This window comes from Macaca nemestrina, chromosome 1 (genome assembly GCF_043159975.1).
Source record: "Macaca nemestrina isolate mMacNem1 chromosome 1, mMacNem.hap1, whole genome shotgun sequence".
NCBI lineage: Eukaryota > Metazoa > Chordata > Mammalia > Primates > Cercopithecidae > Macaca > Macaca nemestrina.
In genome coordinates, this window is record NC_092125.1 from 76,706,055 (window position 1) to 76,726,006 (window position 19,952).

Below are 19,952 nucleotides of genomic sequence, written 5' to 3' on the forward strand. Positions count from 1 at the left end.
TATATCAGGATGGTTGTTTTAAGATTAATTTAAATATATATCATTTAAATGCTGTTTTAATGTGATTAAAAATAAACTAGCTACTAGGCCGGACACAGTGGCTCACACCTGTAATTCCAGCACTTTGAGAGGCTGAGGCGGGCGGATCACAAGGTCAGGAGTTTGAGACCAGCCTGACCAACATGGTGAAACACCATCTCTACTAAAAATACAAGAATTAACTGGATTTGGTGTTGGGCACCTGTAATCCCAGCTACTCAGGAGGCTGAGGCAGGAAAATTGCTTGAACCCGGGAGACAGAGGTTGCAGTGAGCTGAGATAGTGCCACTGCACTCCAGCCTATATAACAGAGCAAGACTCCATCTTGAAAAAATAAATAAATAAAATAAAATAAAATAGCTACTATGTGTACCAATGAAAAATTACATTTTTACTGGTATTTCTTTATTATTATAAATCACACCATTTCACATTTAAGTTTTTAAAAATAAGAAACAATGTTACCAAATTTGTATGCCCCAATTTGTTATCAGAGTAGAAATATTTTAGAAGAAACTAAACTGGGAATTAACATAAGTGTTGGCTTTAAGATGTTATTTTAAAAATCAAAAATAAATCCATGCCTCTCTTTAAAACACTAACAACTTAATAATAGATTATTGTTTGAACATAATTTAAAAGCTGACTGATTTAACTGTTATGAAAATCACGTTTAGCAAATGTAATGAAATGAGTTGTATGTCAGTTGAACATGAATTTCTAATTGAGTGTTAATTTTAACTACTTAAGCTTCATTTTGCTAAACTACAAACTTGGATTATTTATTTCTATTAACCTATCTCTCCTGTCACTATAAGCTACAAAAAGTGATATTACCAATTTTAAAAGTAAAATTTCTGGCAAATGTTATCGTTGAAAGAAGCAAACTACCTATCTTCATCTTAACTACCTAAGCTTCATCTTGCTACCTAAGTTTTATCTAACTAAACACAAACTTGGATCAATTTGTTTCTATTAGCCTGTCTCTTATGTGACTATAAGAGAACAAAAAGAGTGATATTACCAATTTTAAAAGTAAAGTGTCTGGTAAATATTGTAGTTCAGAGAAGCAAAATAATAAAATGAATTAGAGTCAGGGTAGGCTCCATGGTAGAAGTTAAACCTTTTAGAGTTTAGTAAAAAATAAATCTTATTAACAAAACAGCCTGTCCTTTCAGTTTCTCCTTTTCCAAAAAGGAGGGTAATTAATGAGGAAGGTACCCACTTCTAGGTAGAAACCTGGGTGTTTAAGGAGATGATTCCAACGACTCTCCCGGAACTTCCGGTGGACTCTAGCACTCTTCCAGCTTTATTGGTGCCCATCAGTCATTCAAAATCTGCCCAGGCCTCTAAAACTGTCCTTATTAAGATTAGACCTGAGTGAATCCACAAACATAAAAATAAGACTAATGTGAACCTTTGCCGAAAATGCAAATCCAACCTAAATTGCCGCCCTGTTTTTTAGGTTAAAAAATTCTGGCGGGTTATTTTTTTTTCCAAATTAATTTTGGATCATAAGAGTCTATTAGCTGGTTTTTGCTGGCACCACACTGCTGAAAGGATGACAAGAAATAGGGCGCCGTGGAAATTGTACATGTCTGCCCTAAGAATTCCAGTCCCATTTTATAACCCAGAAAGTCTTAGATCATTTGGATCTGGTTTAGATAAACTGACTAGAATGAAACCAAATCAGTGCATCTTCTAAGCTTCTCCCAGCCATCCTTCATTAAGAGAAGAGTCATTTTTGCCTTTTATGAAAAGGAAGAGCCAAAAGATCAATATTCACTGGCTTTCCTTCCATCCAAAACTTTTCCCACAGCTCTGCTGCCAACTTATGAGCAGAAGTTTCAATTTTTGGATCTCTGTTTTTCAAATACAGGGGAGTTATATGGGGGCATTCCCCCAGCCTTGTCAGGCCTTGTGCTTCCCCTTGGTTCAAAGCGTCTCTGTAGAACTGTGTACTTGGACATTTGTGACAGCTCTGGCACCAGCATGTCCACAACTGAAGATGTGCCCTGCCATGTCTTTGCTGCTGAGGGTACACAGAAAACCCCTGAAAACGATGCTACAAGTATTGTAAGCACTTTTTGGTCTTCTTCAAACTGTAACCACAGGGGCACCTTGGAACCACCTTAGGAGATTGTAGAAATAAGATGTGCATATTCTTACTTTTAGGCATTCAAAACTATCTCTATCAAACATTGTCTATCAAACTTGATAGAGGGAAACATGTTGTAGAGGAGAAAGCACAGTCTTTGGCCCTTGATAGACACACATTGCCTGACTTCCTGGGAAATCTCATCTTCAAGGAGGATGATTTTTTTGGCTCCCTATTAACTTCTAATGAGTGAGATCCAAGACAGGGCAGCCTTATATTAAATGCCAGCCCACAGCAAATAAAGACTCCTAGAACACTATCAATAGAAGTTCTCTTTGAGATCATGTAGTCCAGTATCCTCATTTTTACGTAGAGAGAAATGTGGCTCCGAGAGATTGGGTGACTTTCCCAGCGTCTCACAGCCAGTTTGAGTCTGAGGTATAATGAGAACGTAGGTTCTTTCATATTTGGCAGCTTCAAATCTGTCCTTGGAAGCCAATGGTTTCCTTCAGTTCTCATAAATTGAAACAGTTCTGAATAGCAATCAAGTTGTTACTTTTTGATCCTTATGTTGTTATATTGCAAATTTTAGTCTAAATCCTTACCAATTTTATAAAACTGGCTTAAAACTTCTAGATAATTGTGAATGTCTGAATACACAATTTGGCTGAACCCAAAGACAGTTATTGATTGAAACTCTGTAACATATACTGTCACAAAGCCCCATTAACTTGTGAGTTCCATGAGGGCTATTTAATTATAGATATTTTGCTCAGGGCCTAGAACAGAACTTATACATAGTAGATACTCAACAAATATTTTTGCAGTAAATTTTTCCCATTATCTATCTAATTTTTCCAATTTAGCAGTTCAAGTGATATTGTCCTCCTAGCAATAACTAATATTCAAAAACTTTTTATGTTCAATTCATGAGTCTCACACCCACTTCAATTGAATGTTTTCAATTTTGTGTTGTATGCCTTCATATTTATTCCGTTGACTTGAACTAACAATCAGTTACTTGGTATCAGTTATATGTATTTGTCTTAGTCTGTTTTCTGTTGCTACAATAGAATCCTATAGACTGGGTAATTTATAAGGAAAAGAAGTTTATTTAGCTCATGGTTCTAGAAGATGGAAAGTCCAAGAGCATTGTGCTGGCATTTGGTGAAGGCCTTTTGCTGTGTCATAGCAAGGCAGAGGGCATATTATGGTGAGAAGGCAAAAGCAAGAGAGCCAAAGAGCGCTTGCTTTTATAACAAAGCCACTTCTGTAATAATAAACCCTCCAGTGTTAGTGATATTAGTCCATTCATCAAGGGAGAAAGATTCTCTCCAGCACATTAACTTTTGGGAGACACCATCAAATGATAACCGAATATTGTTCTGTTTGTCAAATTGTTGATTTTTTTTTTTTGAGACATATTACTCTGTTGCCCAGGCTGGAGTGCAGTGGCATGATCTCAGCTCACTGCAGCCTCTGCCTCCTGGGTTCAAGCAATTCTCCCACCTCAGCCTCTCAAGGATCTGGGACGACAGGCATGTGCCATGACACCCGGCTAATTCTTCTTCTATTTTTTAAAATAGAGATGGGGTTTTGCTGTGTTGGCCAGGTTGGTCTCCTCCTGACCTCAAGTGATCCACCCGCCTCTGCCTCCCAAAGTGCTGGGATTAGAGGCGTGAGCCGCTGTGCCTGGCCTAAATTATTGAATTATATTACACACACAGAAAGATGCTTTAAAATGTGCAGCTCACTGAGTTTTCTCAACATCAACATTGTCTGGTTTTTAATAAAAAACATAAAAATAATAGTAAATCATGCTTCTGTCATTGATAATTTTGCAGTTTCTTTAAAAGAAAATATGTACGTAAAAATTATTCTGCAAAAAACATGTGTGAAATAAGTAGACTGTATGGCATTTGTTGGAAGAGTACAGCAGAGAGAGAACATTGAGCTGGAATAGTCTGGGAAGGTTTTATGGAAGAGACAGGATTTAGACTAGAACTTAGAGGACAGATATGAACTGGGAGAGAACAAAGAGAAGTAAAGAATATTTGGGTTAGAGGAACTGATTGATCAAATGTCATCATGTTCAACATGAGGCCAGTAGGTGAACAGCAAGTGGAGCTATATGGAATAAGAGGATTGAAGTTTTATATTATGGAAATTCTGTTTGGAAAAGAAGGGCCTTATATTTTATACATATACTATCTATACTTTATGCTAGATAAGTAAATTTTGTTTAAACTACAATAGAAATGAGAGAAGAAAAGGCTGATTGAGAAGTATAGGTTGTTTTGTAGTCTATGGTAATGGTACACCCTGGAGATGTCCAGTGTTCAACCTGTACAAATCTGCATGCGAGTCCTGGTGGAGCCTGACCTCACATGGCAGCAGCAGGAATGAAAAGAAAGTGAAGATGTGCAAGAGACTACAAATATTTGAAGTGTTGTTGAACATAGCTTATTGGGTAGTAAGAAATTAAAGGCAGACCATGGTTTAATATGTAGTTTCCCTAATAACATTTTAGGCTGCGCTCTTGATGTTTTAATTCTAAAAAATAACTTGTGAAATTTCACTATGAAGTTGGCCCAGAACGTGATATATTTTTGGTCAAAGGCTTTTTTGATGAGCCTTAAGAAATAACAACTCCATACTTCTTTCATTTGTAAGCCTGACCCCATGTGGGGGTATTGGCTAGGCAAATAAATAACAAGAATAAGAACACCTTTATTCCTCTCACATTCCCTTGACTTTGTCCTTTGTACCATGGCAAACTGGAAGGGGACATTGAAGCATTAATATGGAGTGTGAGCCTCTCACAGTGGCCCCTGAGGAACAATTTTCAATATGTTACACTGCTATGCTAAGAAAGTTTGCAAACCAGGTCATTTGACTCAATCCCCTCTAATAAGCATCAGCAGTGTCAAGTTGCTCAAAGAATCTTCACTAAATCTAAATAAATATAAGAATTTTACAAACTTTCCACAAAGATTTATGGGGTACCTCTTGTGTGGCTACCACTCTGGAGTGTCTTCCTGGCATATAGGTTGGTGTTCAATAAATATTTATTGGATGAAGAATTAATGAATTAGTAAAAACTTGTGTTTTAGGAGGCTAATGTGCTGGATTTGAGAGGAAGAAGGCCAGAGGCAACAAGAACAGTTGAACTTTTGTTGTAATCCAGACCTTAGATTGTGAAAGTTTAAATGAGAATACAAGGAAAAGGCAGGGAAGTGGTGGCTTATGGGAAATGTCAGTGAGACATTGTAGCTCATTGGCTACAGGGAAACTATTAAGATGAAGTAGAAGAAAAGAGTCAAAGACAGTTGGGTTTTCAGATCTGAGTACAAAGAGTATTCAAGTAGTGGAAAGTAAGCAGGAATGGTATTATTTTTAGGCATGTTTGGATGGGGTCATGGGAGAAGCCTTTGCATGGAGACATCCTGAAACCACAACTCTCCAACTGGTGTCTGGGTCAAAGCCAGAGCTAAAAGTACCTCAATTCATCAATCATTGGAAGTACACATGTCAGCCATTAAGATTGCCACGTCACAATGCAAAATCAATTACTTTAGGTTAAAAAAAGCCTTTTTGTCTATTTTATCATATCTCAATAATCAAATTTCTTTTGCAAAACTAATGAGTTTTATTTAAACCAAACATGCTTGCAATGTGACTGCTAAAACAACAATATGCAATTTTGAATTGCATTAATGTGGTATCCAAAGAAAGGAGCAATATTGCATAGCATTTCTTCTCAAACCTTTTGTCATTATCACTCCCTAAGGAGCCTTTTTAGATTGCTTGAGACTGATGGTGTTTGGAGTTAAGACAAAGGGATAACTTCACAGGGAGAAGAGTGCAAAGAGCAGAAGCCTAATGACCACAACAGGAGGAGTGCAGGGAGGGCTGGAAACAGAGATGGTGCAGTTAAAGGATGGAGAATGTAAGACTTGTGAGTCACTAAGTCAAGGGGGAAGAGAGTTTTCAATAGGCAGGTAATGAAAGAATTGTCAAGTACCAAAGAAAGGTTAAAAAAAAAAAAAAAGAAAAAAAGAAAGAAAAACAAGAAAAGTCCATTAGATTAATCATTTTCAAACTGGATTTATAAAATTTGTATCTGCGGTCATGAATAGGTGACATATTAATAACTAGTCAGATCAGTTTTAGAAATTAAATGGAAATAGTTGCCTGCCCCCAGTTAGTTGGAGCTATGTATATACTGTAAAATAAAGCTGCTTAGTCTGTTGTTTTTAATATGCTGTATGGAGTATGGACCCTGGGTAGCCGTATCACAACAAGGATTGTGATATAGTTTCTTTTCTAGCAGTGAAGGCTCTTCATTGTTCGCATCAAGGGAAACATAGTCCATCTAAGGTCGAGGCATATTTTCAGCAGGAACTGGCAGTTGTTCAGTCATTGGGTGGCTAACAAAGAATTTTCAGTGTAAGGACGAAGGGGGGTAGTCAGTCAGCTCCACCGTTCAGGTAGCCAATGTGCTCAGCGATGTGGTTGAACAGGAATGGGGACACGTCACTAACCGCATAGGGAAGATTTTCAGGCCACTGCCGTGTGGGATTTTGTTTATTGGTCAGTTTTGCAAACAACTTCCCTCAGACCAAATATTGAAGTAGTTTAAGCTTGGAGAAAATTAGGGAGGTGGTTCTGCATATGCATTGAGTCCTAGACTTGATGAGTTCTGAGAGATCATGTATCCTGGCCCTCGGCCTATGATCTATTCTGTTTCACTCTATTATTGACAGATAATCAACCGGTTTCTCCTTGACAGCTTCCAGCAAAGGGGCGTTCACTACACTGCAAGGAAGTTTTTCCTGAAATTAGTAATCAGTATCTTAGAGCTGTTGCAATTTCCTGGGATAGTGCATAATATCTACTAGCCAGTGTTCTTGGCACTTTAGAGATATTCACCCATATAATCTTCACTTTAACTCCATGGATAAAATGTCCACATAACAAAGTAAGTTCTATTAATGCCCACATTTTTTTAGATGAGGAAATTAAGGCATGAGTTCGTTATATAACCTTCGTAAGGCCAAAGGATTTGAACCGTGGTGGTCTTACTCTAGTATCAGCTCATAACTAGTGTAGAGAAGGAACAACGGTTTTTCTTCTACCCATTTCAGGCTCATTTGCTGGGTCCTATAAGTTAGACTACTGAAAGACAGATTAGGCCAGGCATGGTGGCTCATACCTGTAATCCCAGCACTTTGGGAGGCTGAGGCGGGCGGATCACCTGAGGTCGGGAGTTTGAGACCAGCCTGACCAACGTGGAGAAACTTCATCTCTATTAAAAATACAAACTTAGCCGGGCGTGGTGACACATGCCTGTAATCCCAGTTACTTGGGAGGCTGAGGTAGGAGAATCGCTTGAACCTGGGAGGTGGAGGTTGCAGTGAGCCGAGATCACGCCCTGGGCGAGATTGCACTCCAGCCTGGGCAACAAGAGCGAAACTCTATCTCAAAAACAACAACAAGAAGTCCAAAAACAAAAAAAAAGATTAACAAGAAAAAATATAAACATAAGTTTATTAGTATGTGCATTGTGCATATACATGGGAGCACCCAGTGATGAGTAACTCAAAGCGGGAGGTAGAACTTGGGTTTATGTAGCACCTTAACAAAACACAATACATGTTTTTTGAGGGAAGTGACAAGACAAAGGAAAAGGACTTTGAGTTTCCCGAGGTGATAAATGGTGAGAAGACAAATATATGGGGGAAACTAGTAGTAAGTAAGGGCTAAGGTTAGCAAAGTTGGTGATGTAAATTTTTCTGGTGCCCACCTTTGGACTGAGAAGGGTCTAGCACTGTCTCTGATGATTAACTTCTTCCTTTGTGGTAGAGAGGGGAAGGAGGATACCTTGACAAATTTATGTCTTGCTATTTAGGCAAATAATGGAAGGGCAAGAGCTTTTCTTGTATCTGCTTCTTAATAATCCTTATGCCAAAGTAGCAAGTTTTGGGGTAGCATATTGTGCTATCTTTCACTTGTTCACTCTAATGTTTAATACCTCTTGCTGCTTATTCAAATATTTGAAGACAGTTATTAGGGTTTCCCTAAGCATTCTTTTCTCAGGCTAACTGTCCCTAATTAATGCAATCATTTTTTTTTTTCATGCCATGGTTGTGATCTTCTAGGAAAGCATAATTTAGTTTGTGATTGTCTCTCTTAAAACCAGTGCTCAGAACTGAACCCAGACTCTACTAAGTTCTGAAGAATGTATAGAATTGTGTGGAATCATGTAATTGTTAGGTTCTAAAATTAGCCTGGAAGGTGAGAATTGAGAATAACCAAAATTACTTCTGAAAAAGCCCTAACTGACTCATAATAGAGAGTACATAAGATATTGTATATAATTCTGTCCAGAAATTCTTCTGCTCATTAAAATTTGAGAACCATTATGTTGACTAAAGAATGCAAAACAAGGAAAGTTGATATGCAGATGCCTGCAAATTTAAAACATTCTGTCTTTAAGGTAATAATCAAATCACCAGTGATGATGAAGAAAATACTCAATTGGTTCTATTTGCCTGAAATATTACTTCATTGTGATTAAATATTAAGCTCTATAATATAATATATATTAATTATTTTTGTTGCATGAGAATTAAACAAGAAGGGGGATAAATATAGGTTCTAAAATCAATTTGTAAGTTTGATATAATTGGAGGCCTTGCCATTCAGCATGTATTCTTAAGAGGGGAGCTATCATTCCCAAGGGGGTAAAAATTGGTTCTTGGTGGGCAAAAAAACATACTTCTTAAATATAAATCCCAGACATACACACAAAACATTTCATGGGACAAGTGACAATTATAAAGACGTGTATTAAAAAGCTCCTTAGAGAGTGATAATGACAAAAGAATTGAGAAACACTGCTATATGACATTGCTCCTTGATCTGGACACCATATTAATGCAGGTCAAAACTGCATTTGTTGTTTTGGCTGTCATACTGCACATATTTTGGGTTTACATAAAGTTCATAAGTTTTATTAAAGAAATTTGATTATTGGGTTGTGATGAAACAGACAAAAATGTTTTCAAACTAAAGTAATTGATTCTGCATTGTGACACGTCAATAAATCTCAATGGCTGGCATTTGCAGTTCCATGATTGATACGTGAAGGACAGTTTCAGCTAGGCAAAGGGGGGAATTTTGTTCAGCAGATGTGGGACTTTCAGCTTATAAGCTGTGCTCTGTGTGAATGCTTACAAAGGCAGATTAATAAATTCACTTGACTTTGGTTTTTGACTTATAAGCCCATGTATTTCATCCCTGATGCTGTACTGAGAAAAAAGTAAATCCTGTGGCCATGACTAGTTCCAGCAAAAGGTCTCTCAAATATTTCTCAACTCTATCATCACCATCACCGAAAAATAAGCTCAAAATCTGACACCCTATTGAGACGGAAGAAGTGGTTTCAGTATGTTTGTTTGCAAAGGATGGAACATTTGGCTTTTACATATGTATTTGTGATTTTTTTGTGGTTATATGGTTATTACCTTCCCCCTCCCCTTACCACTTAACAAATGGCATCAAATTCCTTTTCAGGAAGGAAACTGTCTAGGTAAGGCAAAATACCATTTATATAGTAAAATACCATTTAGTTGTAAAATAATATGTCCCAGGAAGAGTTTAGAAGGAGAGGGCGGAACACCTTAAAAGCTTAATTGCTCTGCATAAGAAAATATGAAGGATTTACCCTGTTTAACACTTCTGGAGAAGGAGAGGAAGAGAGACAAACATGGGAGGATTGAGATGGGCTGTATGGCTATAACTTAAAGAAGTGGTAGCTGGATAAAATGGCCATGTCATTATTTTGAAAGAACCTCAATGTCTATCTTCCAAGGCTCAGTGGTAAATTATAATCCCTTCTCAATTATCTATCATTTTAGTGTAATATTTTAAAATGAAAAACACTTCAAATAATTATAACAGACACTCATGTGTGCACTAAGAACAGATGTTAATATTTTATACTTTTGCTTCAGATCTTTTTATTTTATTTATTTATTTATTTATTTATTTATTTATTTATTTTGAGATGGAGTCTCGCTCTATTGCCCAGGCTGGAGTCCAGTGGCGTGATCTTGGTTCACTGAAAGCTCCGGCTCACTGCCAGCTCTGCCTCCCAGCTTCACGCCATTCTCCTGCCTCAGCCTCCCGAATAGCTGGGACTACAGGCGTCCACCACCATGCCCAGCTAATTTTTTTTTTGTATTTTTAGTAGAGATGGGGTTTCACTGTGTTGGACAGGATGGTCTCGATCTCCTGACCTCATGATCCACCCGCCTCGGCCTCCCAAAGTGCTGGGATTACAGGCGTAAGCCACCGTGCCTGGCTCTCCTTTTATTTTTTAAAAAGCCCTACATCATGCCTATAACCCCAGTATTTTGGGAGTCTGAGGCAGGTGGATCACGAGGTCAGGAGTTTGAGACCAGCCTGACTAACATGGTGAAACCCTGTCTCTACTAAAAAAAAAAAAAAAAAAAAAAAAAAAAAATTAGCTGGATGTGGTAGCACGTGCCTGTAATCCCAGCTATTTGGGAGGCTGAGGCAGGAGAATCACTTGAACCTGGGAGGCGGAGGTTGCAGTAGACCGAGATTGCACCGTTGCACTCCAGTTTGGGTGACAGAGCGAGACTCTGTCTCAAAAAAAAAAAAAAAAAAAAAAAAAAAGCCCTACAAATAGAGCTAAAACTCCATCTTCCTCTTCCCCTTGTTTCTCTTCCAGAGGTAACCAATTTCCTAAAATAGTGAATATCAATTGCGAACTTTTAAAAAAAGTATGTATTCATTATATCTTCATATATTCATTACTAGTATTCACTATTATTCATTAAATTTCAATTTTTTTACATAAGTGTTATCAAATTGCATTTTTGATCTCAAAACTAACCTGTTTTATGTGACTTGCTTTTTTCACTCAACATTATGTGTTTGTTTTAGCCATGTTGAAAAACATAATCCTGATTCATTCCTTTACAGAACTGTAATATTCATTACGTAAAAATTTAATGTCATTCATCAATTCCCCTGTGGAAGGAAGTTGAACTGTTTCTTTTTTTTGTCTCCAAACCTCCCTCAGTAGAAGTAAAGAGGGAGGACCGCCCCCACCTTAGACACCCACATTTCTTTGTCCCATAATACTCACACTCTCCACCATTATTCACCTGGAAGAAGTCATTACATTCCTTTATGGCTGTTTATGTCAGTCACTGTGGTAAGTCCCAGACTCCCATACTCTTTAACTTGCATGAGGTCCTCTCTGTTACATATTCCCAGCCTCTGCACTCCTTCCACTTTGCCCTTTGGAACCCACTGCCCTTTTTTGAGTTTTCAAGGATTCATACTCCATATTTCCTCCAGATGTTCAGTTCTTGGTTCTAAATTAAACCCAGGCTCTCTCTTGACTTCACTGCCTCCTCTGTGTCCTTTCACATAGTGGCTGTTTTCTTCACTCATCTGGAAGTGGGATGGTCAACCTCCTTGCTTCTCATTGCAGTTTCCAAACCATTCACCATCCCTCTTCCCTTTGAGTGTCCTGTCATCAACTCTACCCACAAACCCTCCTTGTAACAGTCATCCCCAACCTAGGTTACCCCTCATTTCATAAAGACATTTAGTTTCTAGGCTAATGCTTCTCAAACTTCAGTGAACACGTGAGTGTCTAGGGGGATCTTGCTGAACTGTAGATTCTGACTCAGTAGTTCTGCATTAGAGCCTCAGATTCTGCTTATCTGATAAGAACCCAGTAATGTGGAAGCTGTTGGGCCACTCTTCGAGTAGTAAAGTTCTAGCTTGCTGTCACTTTCCCAACAGAACTACTACCTTTTTGGGGGAGGATTTCAATCCCTATAGAGACAATCCTTCCAGCACCCTGAACTTCAGATCATTAGCCTTCTCTCCTCCAGTAAACTTGTTTCTCTCTCAGACATTCCCTCCCCTACACCTTGTTATTACCCAAAGTGGCAACCCTTTCATGATCTTAATTTTCAGCATCTAATTCTCTATCACCTCTTATCTTTCCTGCTCATTGCTTCTATTGCCCAAACAAAACAATTCTTGAACTTCACTGATCCACTCAAACCCATAGTTTCTCTACCTCCCTCATTCCATTCATGTTCACTCTTAACTTTACCTAGTTTAGAGTCCATGGCAGTTGATTATTACCACTCTCTTGTATATGTGGCCAACTTCCTTGCCCCTTCTTTCTTCGTCGTACTCACTTGACAAAAATCTCAAACCTGGCTAATTACAATGCTCTGCCTACTGCACATCTGCACCCATGTTCCTAAATAAAGACAAGGAAAAGATTGCAGTCCTATTGGACTATTAGTCTCATGTTAAATTTATGAGCACCAACCTCAAGTGGAAGTGGAATGCCATCTGTCAATCATACTATCCCTATCCCATTTTCTCTCTTGCACTCTTCCAGATAACAATTTTGTGTGTTCTCCTTCCTTAACTCTCCGATACCTCCTCCTCATTCCTCACTCTCAGCTGAAGACTTCACTTATTATTTTATGGAGAAAGCAAGAATTATAAGAAGAAAACTTCACAAGCTCCCCCCCTAACATACACTCAGGTATTCTTCCTTAGAACTCTACCTCTCTTACCTACTCAAGACCATCCCTCTAGAAATTCTCTCCTTCTGTTCCTGCATTATATCTTCCTCTATAATACATTGCATCTTCCTTTCAGCATAAAGCATACTTTTTAAAAATTACTATAGTTTAAGTTTTGGGATACACGTGCAGAATGTGCAGGTTTGTTGCATAGGTATACACATGCCATGGTGGTTTGCCGCACCCATCAATCTGTCATCTACATTAGGTATTTCTCTTAATGTTATCCTTCCCTTAATCCCCCACCCCCAACAGGCCCCAGTGTGTGATGTTCCCCTCCCCTCTCTGTGTCCATGTGTTTTCATTGCTCACCTCCCACTTATAAATGAAAATATGTGGTGTTTGGTTTTCTGTTCCTGTGTTAGTTTGCTGAGAATGATGGTTTCCAGCTTCATCCATGTCCCTGCAAAGGACATGAACTCATCATTTTTTATGGCTGCATAGTATTCCGTGGCATATATATGTGCTACATTTTCTTTATGCAGTCTATCATTGATGGGCATTTGGGTTGGTTCCAAGTCTTTGCTATTGTGAACAGGGCCACAATAAACATACATGTGCATGTGTCTTTATAGTAGAATGATTTATAATCCTTAAGGTATATTCCCAGTAATGGAATTGTTGGGTCAAATGGTATTTCTGGTTCTAGATCCTTGAGGAATCACCACACTGTCTTCCAGAAAGGTTGGACTAATTTACACTCCCACCAACAGTGTAAAAGTGTTCCTGTTTCTCCACATCCTCTTCCATATCTGTTGTTTCCTGACTTTTTAATGATCGCCATGAGACTGGCATGAGATTGTATCTCATTGTGGTTTAATGACTGGCATGAGATTGTATCTCATTGTGGTTTTTATTTGCATTTCTCTAGTGACCAGTGATGATGAGGTTTTTTTCATGTTTGTTGGCTGCATAAATGTCTTCTTTTGAAAAGTGTCTGTTCATATCCTTTGCCCACTTTTTGATGGGGTTGTTTGCATTTTCTTGTAAATTTATTTAAGTTCCTTGTAGCTTTTTGTCAGACAGATATACTTTCAGGGATCATTTCTACAGTTTGTTATCCTTCTGGCTTTTTCTTTTTTTTTAGACAAATTCTCACTGTCACCCAGGTTGGAGTGCAGTGGTACCATCTCGGCTCACTGCAACCTCTGCCTCCCAGGTTCAAGTAATTCTCCTGCCTCAGCCTCCCGAGTGCTGGGACTACAGGTGTGTGCCACCACACCAGCTAACTTTTGTACTTTTAATAGAGACAGGGTTTCACCATGTTGGTCAGACTGGTCTCAAACTCCTGACTGCAAGTGATCCACCCACCTCGGCCTCCTAAAGTGCTGGGATTACAGGCATGAGCCATCGTGCCCAGCCCCAAGCATAATTTTTTTTCCACTTAAAAAAAAGAGCCTCTTCCCCATTAGTCCTAGTTCTCTGCTCATTTCAAAGTAAGCTCCTCAAAATAGTTATCTACACCAAGGTCTTTGATTTCTCCCTCTCTACCGTTTTTTTAGGTCTACTACAGTTAGGCTTTTGCCCATACTACACCTCTGAATTGGGATTTTTTTCTATCATAATCAACATTAGATGTCTTATTAGCTTAAAACAAAAAAGCTTTTAAAAATAGCTTAGTCACACAGAATGCATAAATTATTAACTAAATGTGAACAGTTAAAATAAACACAATAACTAGCTGCATGCATACCCTGAAAATATGGGTTTACATTTGACTACCAGTTACTTACCATACAGGAAGCTGAAAATAGTTCTGCAGTCAGAACTGGCTAGATCAGTGTCTTACTGGGTGCCTACTTAATTGATTGATAGATTCATCTATTCATTTATCCACACTTTGAGTTCTGAATTTACTAATTCACCCTACATTCTGCATTGTTTTCCTTGCCTTCCCCTCGCAGCCCCCACCTTTCGCCATACTCTTATCAGTTAGTGGATGTCATATAGGCTTTCAGATTCCTTTAGGGAGCCGCAACACTATGAGGATCTTTATATGAAACTTTGTTGACCTCACTGCAAATCCTGATACACTACGTATTTTACGTTTTTACCTTATTTTTCTTATGTGATTATTATATCCTCTTATATAAGAATCATCCAGACTGTTGCTCGTTCTTCCAACTGCTTTAACTTAAAACAGGGAGATTTAAAAGAGTACTTCCTCTTCAAGTGAATGAACTAGTGTCTATACTTATTTTACTTTTAGTCTAAGCATTTACCAACATTATAATTTTCTGCTCCTTCCATGGTTTTATATTCTGCACACTTTATTTTTTTGCTACATTTTTCTGTCTTTGCTTCTAGTTTAATTTATGTACTATAATCTCCTGGCGGACCACATACTGTCCCCTAATACAGCTTAGAGACCTTCACTAAAAACTGCATTCTGTTATGAGTGGTACTTGTTGAATGTACACCTTAACTAGCTTCAGAATGGAAACAAATGCTTATTTTTCATCAGGGATTCCACTGATTTGAAAGAAAAGTTTTCTGGGATACAACAATCAAGAAGATTCTCTCTCCATGAAAAAGTAGTCATGTGTCACTATAGCTTTCTGGGCCAGTTCCATTTGATGTGAAAGAACTGATGCTTGGAGTTGTAAATACACAAAGTCTTAAAATTCTCTATGGAACAATTGTTTGTGTGCAGCAAACAAATATGTGTTTGCCAGAAAATCATCATCATCAAACCTGTGTTTATGGAGAGGCTTGGGTATCTAAAGATTTTTGAGAAGTTTACATACTATATCTGATTTTTTTAAAAGGCAACACTTACTTCCATTATGACTTATGAGATAAGTATATTACTGAAAACAGGTTTTTTTTTAAAAAAAAAAACAAAACAAAACTATGCTTCTGTGATGTCACACACATTTTGCTCTGTGGCTTATGCAAGTTTCTCAAGAGGTCTGTGATTAGGAGGACTCTGACCAGGTCGACTATGCATGTGCTTCTACAACAATCAGATTTTCCTTCTTTGCTTGCTATAGAGTCTCTTTAAGTCCTCATATGTCCAGTACTTGGCAACCGTAAGGCTACAAAGAGTCAGTAGATAAACATATTTTGGGGTGTCAGTTCCATAAAATGTAGTTTAAGGTTTTGTCAGCACTGCTATGCCGCCTAGGGACTGAAACCCATTCTGTTTAATTCTCTTTTGTGTGATCATTTGCTATCTCCACAGAAGCATTTATGGACAGCAGTCTCGGTGCAGTAAAGATGTTACTATGTGCAGGGCTCTGTGGCAGAGGGCACTAGCAGACAGGAGGACAGACTCCAGAGGCTGACCAACGGCCGTAGGGCAAGACAGGATCGGAGTGAGGGGCCAGCAGGACACTCGGGTGCACCTGCCTCTGGGTTCACTCTGAGTGCTCAGAGGCCTCGGTCATGTGTTGGCTCACAGCCAATTGGCATCATTTCATATTGCTTCCTCCAGGCCTGGGCTGATGAGAACAACGGAGCTGTATTTTGGATACCTTCTTCATGAATAATCAGGTCAACATTCTGGCGTAGTATACACCTGTGAAATCTCTTGTAAAAACAATAAAATACATATTTATATGTTAAATGTATTCTTATTATTCTATATGCTACTGATGAACTAATTGTCCCTAAAATTGTTTGTCTTTTATAATTTTCTTTAGAATACATACACACATACATTTGTGTACGTATACTTATAGACATATATGTGTGTGTGTACGTGTGTGTGTGTTTTACTGTTGTTTATCCCGAAGGTCTCCCGGAAAGGCCTGTGTTTATGATTACGGGAAGCAGAATGAACCGGTTCAGCAAATTCTTTAGTGTGATCTACAGAGATGCAAAATAACAAAGAATTGACTTCCTGGGGAGAAACTGACTTTCACTGCTTGAGGCTTTCTATAAACTGAAGAGAAAGGACCAAAGCCTTGTCTGTTAACCATGAATATTAGCTCTAGGGCCATTTAAATCTAAGCAGTTCAGGTCATTCCCCTTACCCTCCCCTACAAAATTCCTAAATATCCTCATATGAATGAGGCAGATTTCAATCCTGTTTCCTGTTATGCAGAAAATTCAAATGGAAAATATTCCATTTCAGATGTTTGTCCATCATGCAATCAAATATTTTGTTATTTACGATGTACAAAACAATGTACTATACTAAGTGCTACTGTGTTTTGTCTTTTCCCTTAGATCAAAACCAGTAATGAATAATAGAAATAATATATGTATTAAAAATAAGAGCAAATAATCAGTAAGTGAAAATTATTGTGATACCAGGAAAGTACATGTAATTGGTAAGAACAATAGAGAAGAAGTAAATAATATAAGAAGATAAGGTAATGTATTAAATAAAAGCACCTATAACCAACCAGGTTTAAATTTGGGGTCTGTCATTAACCTGCTGTGTGGCATTCGGCAAGTCACTAAATCTCTCTGCGCCTCAAATGGCATATCTGTAAAATGAGCATCAAAATCAGACTTACCCTGTGGGATTGCTCTGAAGATGAAATGAATAAGTTTATGTGTGAAAAATATCTTGATAAATATCAGGAATATAACAGCATTCAGTAAATAGTAGGTGCTAATACTGCTGCTACCATTTCCACTGTCATCATTACATTAAATGATGAAATATTCCAGGAAGCAGTGAATCGCAAATGAAATTTGTTAGGAGAAATATAGAATGGTTAAAAGAATTATATGATGAAACTAAGAATACAGTTTCTACCCGATAGAAGGTCCACAAGCCTTAGTCATCAGAATGCTGCATTTTTTTTCCCCATCAGTTCCTTCTTCCTCTTGTCTATTGTTCCTAAATCTCTCTAGAGACTAAGCATATCTTGCTATTCTGAGAATCTCTTGGTCCCCTCTGTTTGAGGGATCCAGCCAGCAAAGTAGTTGCTATTGGACCAAAAGAGAAGACTCATTCAAATTTAGGACTCTATGGCAAAGCAGGCTTATTCCTCTTTTGGGAGAGAATTTAACCTGTGACTCTAGAAAAGGAATGTATTTTATAGAAACTCTTAGTCATTATGTTTTAGATTCAATAAATTGGTTATATTTAAAATCCCTTTCTCTTGGTCAGTAAAACTAAACTTTTTTCCTACAATGGAATGTTCAGATTAAATATGCATATATTTAACTTGATCATACTGGTTGTTTTCTTGCATTATTTTTATGGAAATAGTATGAAGACTGAACAAATAACCTGTGGAGATAAGATGAAATTTAAAATTTAATCCTGGCAAACTCAATAATTGCCTCCCTAAATTTAAATGAAATAGCAAGAATATCTTAACCAATATCCTGACAATGTATACTATACATGCAGAATTTCCTGGTACCTTTGGTGAGTTTAGTATTTCAGTGAGAAAGTTTTACATTTCAAAGTGTCCCAGTTTTTTGGCCAGTACTCAAATATCTGCCACAGTGGAAAGAAAGGGAACTGAGTCAAGGATAAAGAGGTTTGGAAAAGTGAATGTGGATGTATGGGGTTCCAGTTGCGTTTTGCCATTCACTTGGCAAATTTGTGTGACCAAATGCAGAGGCTCTACCCTTCCAGATTTTTAGTTTACTCACTGTATGTTATTGTCCATTTGGACAACACAAACCATCGCTTTTAGCTATAGAGTTCTGATATTCGTAGTGCTTCTTCAGATATTTTGTTTCTATTATTAAAAACATATTTGTAGTAGAGACCGATAAGAATGTATTACTGAGGTGATATTTGGGGCCATTATAACCAAAATGTATTGAATGCTTGTTGCTTTAAGATATTAAATTAAGCATCTTATAAATACTGTGTAGGTTAAGGTAATCTTTATAACAATACTGTGAGATTATTATCATTATACTCAGGTTGCAGGCAAAGAAACTGAGGCAAATAGAAGTTAAACGTAATGACAAAAGCAAACACATATCTACTAATATCCATTACTTCTTTCTTCCTAAATAGAATCTCTGATTTTTAGCTGAACACGTAGGATAAAGACTACCCTTCCCAGGCCGGGCGCAGTGGCTCACACCTGTAATTCCAGCACTTTGGGAGGCTGAGGCGGGGGAATCACTAGGTCAGGAGATCGAGACCATCCTGGCTAACACGGTGAAACCCCGTCTCTACTGAAAATACAAAAAATTAGCTGGGCGTGGTGGTGGGCGCCTGTAGTCCCAGCTACTCGGGAGACTGAGGCGTGAACCTGAGAGGCGGAGCTTGCAATGAGCTGAGATGGCGCCATTGCGCTACAGCCTGGGCGACAGAGCCAGACTCCGTCTCAAGAAGCAAACAAACAGGGCCAGGCGCTGTGGCTCACGCCTGTAATCCCAGCACTTTGAGAGGCCAAGGTGGGCGGATCACGATGTCAGGAGATCCAGATCATCCTGGCTAACACCGTGAAACCCCGTCTCTACTCAAAATACAAATAATTAGCCTGGCATGTTGGCGGGCGCCTGTAGTCCCAGCTACTCAGGAGGCTGAAGCAGAAGAATGGTGTGAACCCGGGAGTAGGAGTTTGCAGTGAGCGGAGATCGCGCCACTGCACTCCAGCCTGGGCTACAGAGTGAGACTCCGTCTCAAAAAAAAAAAAAAAAAAAAAAAAAAAAAAATAATAATAATAATTAATTAATTAATTAATTTAAATAAATAAATAAATAAAACGACCCTTCCCAGCCTTCCCTGCGATTAAGTGTTGCCATATAGCTATCCTATGGTCAATAGTTGTTGTTGTGTGGCAGCTTAAGAAAAATCCTTAAAAGACAGTCAAAGTCTGCCTGTGTTCCCTTTCTGCTGCTTCTTTTTTGTTTTTTCTTTCTCCTATCTGAAATGCAGATACCATGCTTGAGGCCCTGGATGCCATCTTGAACCTTGAGGAGGGGGACCTCACCCTCTGGGTGGCAAAACTGTCCCTAAGGCCACTATGAGACTGAGCCTTTATGCCACTCTCTTAATAACTAAGTCCAGGCTTTTGCATGAAAGATAAATGAAGTTATCTAGCTTATGATACAGATATTTTGGGTCAGAATCAAACTCAATGTTAACTAATATGAGTATATTGGCTAAAAAAATACAGCTAGTGAGCAGCAGAGCTGAGATTCAAATCCCAGTTTGCCTAATCAGAAAGGGCACAAATGCATTGCTATAGTGTTATACTAACATTATGAGTAAAAGGCTCTTCACTCTA

General features: G+C 38.3%; 1 long non-coding RNA gene across 3 annotated transcripts in view; it reads left to right on the forward strand.

Moving 5' to 3' along the window:
- Positions 1-16,328, forward strand: part of LOC105493506 (uncharacterized) — a 51,952-nt gene extending 35,624 nt beyond the window's left edge. For all 3 annotated transcript variants that reach the window (XR_011608730.1, XR_011608729.1, XR_011608731.1), the window contains one exon: positions 15,977-16,328. This is a non-coding gene — a long non-coding RNA (uncharacterized lncRNA). The remainder of the gene's footprint in view (positions 1-15,976) is intronic.
- The last annotated feature ends 3,624 nt before the right edge of the window (positions 16,329-19,952 follow it).